This window comes from Protopterus annectens, chromosome 1.part1, assembly GCF_019279795.1.
Source record: "Protopterus annectens isolate FY-2018-M chromosome 1.part1, PAN1.0, whole genome shotgun sequence".
NCBI lineage: Eukaryota > Metazoa > Chordata > Ceratodontiformes > Protopteridae > Protopterus > Protopterus annectens.
The window spans coordinates 1,053,501,464-1,053,509,784 of NC_056726.1; the positions used below are offsets into that span (position 1 = coordinate 1,053,501,464).

General features: G+C 37.2%; 1 long non-coding RNA gene across 1 annotated transcript in view; it reads left to right on the forward strand.

Moving 5' to 3' along the window:
* The first annotated feature begins 4,098 nt into the window (after positions 1-4,098).
* The window catches only part of LOC122808884, a 148,939-nt gene continuing 144,716 nt past the window's right edge, over positions 4,099-8,321 (forward strand). The window contains exon 1 of the long non-coding RNA XR_006365838.1: positions 4,099-4,202. This is a non-coding gene — a long non-coding RNA (uncharacterized LOC122808884). The remainder of the gene's footprint in view (positions 4,203-8,321) is intronic.

Genomic DNA, 8,321 nt, shown 5'->3' on the forward strand with positions numbered 1-8,321 from the left:
GGGGAAATAGTTAATAAGAGACAGTCCATGATAACCAGCAACTGTGGGAAATAGTTATTATACCATGACCCCCCATTAATATTCCAAAACGTGCACGTTGATTGGCCAGCATGCACGTTGTAAATCGACTTATACTAATGGAAAAAGGTCCGGTCGCCCGGACTTTTTCCATTAGTATAAGTCTCTTTTAAAACACTGTCTCGCTATGTTAAAAGAGTTTAACATAGCGACACAGGTTTAAAAAAGCAACAGAGATCTCTGTTGCTTTTTTTAAAGCTGTCTCGCTATGCTAAACTCCTTTAACATAGCGACACAGTGTGTAAAAAGCAACGGAGATCTTGCTTTCTCCGTTGCTTTTTAAACCTGTCCTATGTTAAATGGTTTAACATGGAGACAGTTAAAAAACAACGGACATCTCCGCTGCTTATTTTAAAGCTGTCTCGCTATGTTAAACCCATTTAACATAGCAAAACAGTAAAAAAGCAACGGAGATCTTCCTTTCTCCGTTGCTTTTGGCAAGAGCTCTGATGTACTGCATAGGCATGTGCAGTACATCAGAACTGCCGCGGATACCAGACAGCTGCGGAAGGGCAGCAAAGAGGCATTATACAATGCCATTATTTAAGAAAAGGAATTATTTCTTTTCTTAAATAATGTCATAGTATAGTAGCAATAACCCATGCCTGGGTGTGGGTAATGTGGGATTTACCCACGGATGTCTTTGTTTGGTCCCGGGCCTCGGGACCAAACCATGTCAACCGTGGGTAAATCCCGCATTACCCACACCCAGGCGTGGGTTATTGCTATAATAAGAGACAGTCCATGATAACCAGCAACTGCTGGAAATAGTTAATAAGAGACCGTCCATGATAATCAGCAACTGGGGGAAATAGTCAATAAGAGACAGTCCATGATAACCAGCAACTGGGGGAAATAGTTAATAAGAGGCAGTCCATGATAACCAGCAACTGGGGGAAATAGTCAATAAGAGACAGTCCATGATAACCAGCAACTGGGGGAAATAGTTAATAAGAGACAGTCCATGATAACCAGCAACTGGGGGAAATAGTCAATAAGAGACAGTCCATGATAACCAGCAACTGGGGGAAATAGTTAATAAGAGACAGTCCATGATAACTAGCAACTGGGGGAAATAGTTAATAAGAGGCAGTCTATGATAACCAGCAGCTGGGGGAAATAGTTAATAAGAGACAGTCCATGATAACCAGCAACTGGGGGAAATAGTTAATAAGAGACAGTCCATGATAACCAGCAACTGGGGGAAATAGTTAATAAGAGACAGTCCATGATAACCAGTAACTGGGGGAAATAGTTAATAAGAGACAGTCCATGCTAACCAGCAACTGGGGGAAATAGTTAATAAGAGACAGTCCATGCTAACCAGCAACTGGGGGAACTAGTTAATAAGAGACAGTCCATGCTAACCAGCAACTGGGGGAAATAGTTAATAAGAGACAGTCCATGCTAACCAGCAACTATGGGAAATAGTTAATAAGAGACAATCCACGATAACCAGCAACTGGAGGAAATAGTTAATAAGAGACAGTCCATGATAACCAGCAAATGGGGGAAATAGCTAATAAGAGACAGTCCATGATAACCAGTAACTGGGGGAAATAGTTAATAAGAGACAGTCCATGATAACCAGCAACTGGGGGAAATAGTTAATAAGAGACAGTCCATGATAACCAGCAACTGGTGGAAATAGTTAATAAGAGACAGTCCATGATAGCCAGCAACTGGGGGAAATAGTTAATAAGAGACAGTCCATGATAACCAGCAACTGGGGGAAATAGTTAATAAGAGACAGTCCATGATAACCAGTAACTGGGGGAAATAGTTATTATACCATGCCCCCCCATTAATATTCCAAAACGTGCACGTTGATTGGCCAGCATGCACGTTGTAAATCGACTTATACTAATGGAAAAGGTCCGGTCGCCCGGACTTTTCCATTAGTATAAGTCTTTAAACACTGTCTCGCTATGTTAAAAGAGTTTAACATAGCGACACAGGTTTAAAAAAAGCAACGGACATCTCCGTTGCTTATTTTAAAGCTGTCTCGCTATGTTAAACCCATTTAACATAGCGAAACAGTAAAAAAGCAACGGAGATCTTCCTTTCTCCGTTGCTTTTGGCCACAGCTCTGATGTACTGCATAGGCATGTGCAGTACATCAGAACTGCCGCGGATACCAGACAGCTGCAGAAGGGCAGCAAAGAGGCATTATACAATGCCATTATTTAAGAAAAGGAATTATTTCTTTTCTTAAATAATGTCATAGTATAGTAGCAATAACCCATGCCTGGGTGTGGGTAATGTGGGATTTACCCACGGTTGTCTTTGTTTGGTCCCTCGGGCTTCGCCCTCGGGACCAAACCATGCCAACCGTGGGTAAATCCCGCATTACCCACACCCAGGCGTGGGTTATTGCTATAATAAGAGACAGTCCATGATAACCAGCAACTGGGGGGAATAGTTAATAAGAGACAGTCCATGATAACCAGTAACTGGGGGAAATAGTTAATAAGAGAAAGTCCATGATAACCAGTAACTGGGGGAAATAGTTAATAAGAGACAGTCCATGCTAAAGTATTGAGGAGAAGGAATTAAGTATTAACAGAGACTACAAAGGTGGTGTATTTCTTGACAATTATAGATTGCAATGAAGTTTGAAGAAATAAGGAATGCAGGCACTTATTGGATTTTGTTTAAGAAAATCCCTTTCCTTGTTCTGAGGAATATACCTCCTATGTGTTTTGTAACTTTTTTCTCATCTTTACACGGGATGCCTAATGCAGAGCTTTGAAGCTTTCTTTCATAGCAGAGGTTCATTAGTAAATGTTAGGCTGTTAGTCTGCAGTCTATTACAGGCCTAGTCAGTAACCAGAGGTCAGAATCAAGCCCTGTGTCTTGTACCTGTGAGATAAGCACCTTATCTACTATGCCAACCCTGCCCTGCAAAATAACATTGCAAAACTAGATTTCAGTTCATTTTCTTATTACCATATCAGATGTTAGCATTAATGTTTAAAATCATCATTTTTTGTGTAATAAGCTTCCAGCAGCGTGTCAGTAATAAAGCAATAAAAGAGTTAAGATTTTTAAATGTTTCCATGATATTCCTTTTATTTATTTTTAAACATCTTTTGATGGCTTAGTGCAAGGAGATTACTGTTCCTGTGCCCCACTCTGCTGGAACAAAGTCACTGCTCAGGCTGTGGTTAAACAGAGTGCCAAGTGGTTCCACTAGGTCTTGTTTTAGTTTGTTTATCAAGCAGCCTGGGATGTTATCACTTATGACATATGCAATCATATGTTTATATGAATGAAAACAAACCATACTGACATATATTCAGTCACAAACATTATACATCACTTCTCATCTCTCCAGTCATTGTCAGTCAGCCATTACATAGCTCATTCAATTTCTGCATTCTCTTAAACCTCACTCATCCACATTATTCTGTATGTATTGTTACCACAATTCCCATTTTTTTTCTAGATGATTTGCTTCTACCCTTTTGCTAAAGACCTCATTTCCATTTGTTTTATCTCACATACTATATTTACTACTTCTATCAAAGTTGGCTTAGACTTTGATTTCTGTTTTGATCCAGGTTTGCTATATTTTTGATAAAACATAGATACATGTTATGCTCCGTTACTTTACTTATTGGAGGATAAGAGATACCATTATAGAGATATGCTACAGTTTATCTAGACTTGTGAAGTGATATCCCATTTTAATGAAACTCAAAATATGTAAATAAGATAGATAGATAGATAGATAGATAGATAGATAGATAGATAGATAGATAGATAGATAGATGGATAGATAGTTAAAATACCTGGGTGAAGTGGGTGTGACTAATCCACCCACAAAACCCATACAGAGGCTTTGACAACTGCACTATCCTACTCTGATGATTCAAAGCCACAAGGCAGGGTATGCATTGTCTTTGAATCTGGAATTCCTTCATCTTGATAGAATCAATAAATGCTCATTTCATATACCTAACTTTTATTAAAAAAAATTAAAACGATAATTTATTATTTCATTTTTTTCCTAGATGAGGGCAGCATCAGCGAACTTACAGTACTGGCGGTGGCAGTGGTATGCATCATTTTTCTACTCTTACTTCTAGGGATTATTGGCTGGCGATATTTATCAAGACAAAGTAAGTCACACTCTTCAGTCTGAAAAATATAAAGTATCTTAGTTTATTTATGTTTCTCATCACCAAAATCTATTTTATTCTTACAGACTGCAACAGAAAGAAGCAAGTAGTAATGATCATTCATTTCTTTTTAACAGGATACTTTTCTATCACAAAATAAAGGCATATCTATGTATCAGCAGTATTAACAAATATTTGCTTATTAATGCAAAAATAGGTAAAGCATCTCACCTGAGTAGTAAGACAGCTGTTTTGAACTGCAGCCATGAAAGTGCTAGTGGTGATTATGATTGGTCGTCTGTTCCTTAAATAGTGGTACAATGTCAGTGTAAACAGGCATGTTAATTCCAGCTAAGCAAGCCCGAATATTAAGATGTGAACTGTTGGTGGATCATCAGGTTACATATTCAGCTTTGATACCAAGAAGATCAGAAAGTTGTGGGTTATATCCCCACATTAGGTATTTGCATCCATGTTTTAGTAGAGAATCTAGACTGCAGCATTAAAGGGTTGCTGCATTCCAGAGGTATCTTCATCCATATGAAGACAATAACACGTACCCCTATATCTCTTAGTTGATGGCACCTTAGTCAGAAGTTAAAAGACACCTATCTAAAACAGCAGAGGATTTTTCCCAGTATCTTGGCAAAATATTCCCCACCTCTATACTATTACCCAGTGCTCCCGGAATATGCCACGAGTAGTGGGACTAACCCACACAATGAAAAAGTAAATAAGTAAGTACATCATGATGAATACAAGTGCACAATAGATACGTTTGGATAAAATGCAAAGTTAAATTAGCCAATTCACTGTTAGGGTAACAGAAAGCCATTCCTTGCTTTCTGTGATGTAAAATCCTGTTCACGCTTTTCCTGTTAAAACCATGCATTTTTAAATCACCATTAGGTATGGTGTAACTCATTTTCTCAATGTCATTTTGAGCCATTAATGATTTACTTCTCCTGGCTTAAAGGAAGCATCAAATTGTCCATCATACGTGAGAAGGTCTTTGGTAAACAGTGCCAGATGGGAAATGTCTGGTTGATGACTGAAGTAGGCCAGAAATGGGCCATATAAATGATATTGATATTCTTTGTAGGCCTTCACAATATCATAAGTAATAAGTGGTGATGCCTTGAATGGATGGAAAATCTTTTTGACTGAGCTAAATATCATATTGGAATTTTATAATTTAGTTCTATACCTGCAGCATCTGTGTTCAGTCACTACACTTGTCTTTGATATCAAGAAGATGTGAAGGCTGCTGGTTCTCTTTCTACATTGAGTTCTTTGATTAGTCATCTAATACTGACACTATAGATCAGCTTGGGGGGGAGAGTGCACTTCTGATGTACTGTCCTTTAGTTGAGATATTAAATCAAGGTCCAGTCTGATGGACTTGATGATAATTTATGTGGATTTTGAAAATCCCATTCATATTAAAAACTTTTCATGCACATCAAAAATTACTTTAAATAGTTCCAGCATCAGAAGATATAACAGCATTTCTTTTTTCTACAGTTTCATATATTGTTGTAAATCTATAATTATTTCAGTTTAGCTATATTTCTTTTAATACAAATTTGTTAAGTAAAGTTGGCTGCAGAATTTCAACACTTTGCACAATGTCTTCCTCCAGATCATCTCTAATATACACTTACTGCACACAATTTGTTCTGCAGACTCTAATGTAACTCAAACATGTCATTTTGTTTATTTTTTCTTTATTTTTTTATCATAACACACATTTTTATTATGTTTTATGCACCATTTATCCATTTACTGCACTTTTAAGGGATTTACATTTTTCTCACATTCTGTAATCGCTATTATCCTGTTCATGGTCAGGGAGCAACAGGAGCCTGACCACCAAAAGATGCAATGCAAAGGACCAGCTCTGACTGAGACATAAGCCACTCACATGCTACATGCATATACTAATACACAACACACACTGACATGCAATTTAGAGGACCACTGATTCACCTAACAATGTCTTTGTAGGAAAAGAAAAGAAACTTTAACAGCCAGTAAAAACTCACACTGGCAAAAAGAGGACATGTTAACTCTGCAGAGAAAGCATCACACTCAGAGCCCACATCCCAGAACTGAGCATTACAAGGCAGGTGTTCTAAGCCCTGCACTATTGTTCTACATGTTCTTATTATTCTTTTTGTATTTCACTACTTAAGCTCTTCTACACATTTACATGCCAATTTTATACTCCAAGTTTTCTATTGTCCCACATATGCTCAAATAAGAGCACCACTATTCAAAGAATTCATCACTCAAATGTAATAAGTTCATAGGTTCATAGGTAGGTACTAGGCTATCGGTCTTGGGGCCTATAAAAGCCTAGCCAAAAAGGTTCCCTGGCTTTCGCCACCCAATAAAATTATTTTCCTGTGCCCCTGTCAAGCAGTACCACAGAAGTGATCCCCGGGGTGAATTTTATATTTCCCATCCAGTTGTCAAGATTTTTCTTAAACAAGGCCAATGAGGAGCTTTGCTTGACATGGATAGGTAGTTTGTTTCAGAGTTTGGGAAGTGTCTGGGACAGGAATCTGTCCTTTCAGCATGTTCTGTTTATTGTAGTGACAAGGTTTAGGTCCCTGTATCATGTGGTTCAGAGATATTGAGATTTCTTTAAGTGTAGTTAGGCAGAGATCACCTCTGAGTAGGCGATATGCGATGGAGTAGAGCTGGAGTTTTTTGAGATGATTTGCATATGGCATCTGTCTGAGGCGAGTAATCCTCTTAGTGAGGTATTTCTGTAGCCTTTCCAATTGCTGTAGGTGTTTTATGAGATACATGCCAAATGGGGCATTGTACTCTATAATGGGTCTGATGAGGGATGAGTAGAAAGGAACAATGACCTCCTTTTTTCTAGAGGAGAGCCCTTTTGTGATGAGGTGTGCCACATAGAAGGATTTCCTGACTACTGTGGTGATGTGGTTATCAAAGGAGAGACTACTGTCTTCCTAGTTTGAGATCTTCAGACACAATATTCCAGAAATAATTTTCCATTCAGTTGTTTTTTTTTTTTTCCTGTGAGATCACAGTATGTGCATGTACTGTATCACCCTTGGAAGGGAGGTTGTTTTCCCCCAAGGATGGCACAACTGTAGAGCTAGTATACCTATGTAAGAAGGGTAGGGATTGTCCTTCTTCAGTAAAATACTTTACTTTTACAGGTCCAGCAGGTGTATACATACGTCTTGATGGTACAATTTTGGACAGTGACTCACTGTAGAGAATCTTTTTCAAATTCTACTGTGCTCAAAAAAATAACAGAAACGATCCAAGCAGAAGCCAGATGATGCACGGACTGTTTATTCAACGTAAGCGCTTTCGGTCGAGGTAATACCCCAACCTTCTTCAGACATACACAATTTAAACAACCCTCCTGCCTTCTTTAAATATGTCTCTTGATTGGATACTATCACCTAATTAAACAATAATTAAATCTTTAATTATATATACAAGAAAGCAGCAATTTTCCCACATAAACTGACAATACAAATAATGCCAATGTTTATATATATATATCTCTGCATATTAATTAATTATATATTACAACTATGCACTTTTCACCTAAAAAGAATATATATATATAATAAATATAATAAACTGATGTAAAACAAGCACATTTATAACCCTGTATAAAACATTATGTACAATATTATATAAAAAATTGTTGAATATTAATATTTATTTTCCACTAGCTTATATAATAAAATATTCTACCTACATACTAGTGCTAAATACTTGTCATGGCCTAGCAAAATAAGCCCAGGCAAAACAACACAAGAACTGACATAAAAGTTCACCAATGCACAAGTTTTTTTAAAAAATACTTCAAATGAAACTATTACACGTCAACCATTTTTAAAAACAAAATGTTAAAACAGCACTAGACATTTGTATATGTCAAGTATCTATAAAATATTAATTTATTTATTTACAAATAAACTATGTATATTCAACCCAAATGTAACTATTATCATCTATTTAATGCTTTAATTTTCAGTATGCTTTTTATTGATGCATACTCATTCAATCCTGGAGGAATGTGAGCCGACGTTCTAATTTGCCATAATAACTCTTGCTCCTCCA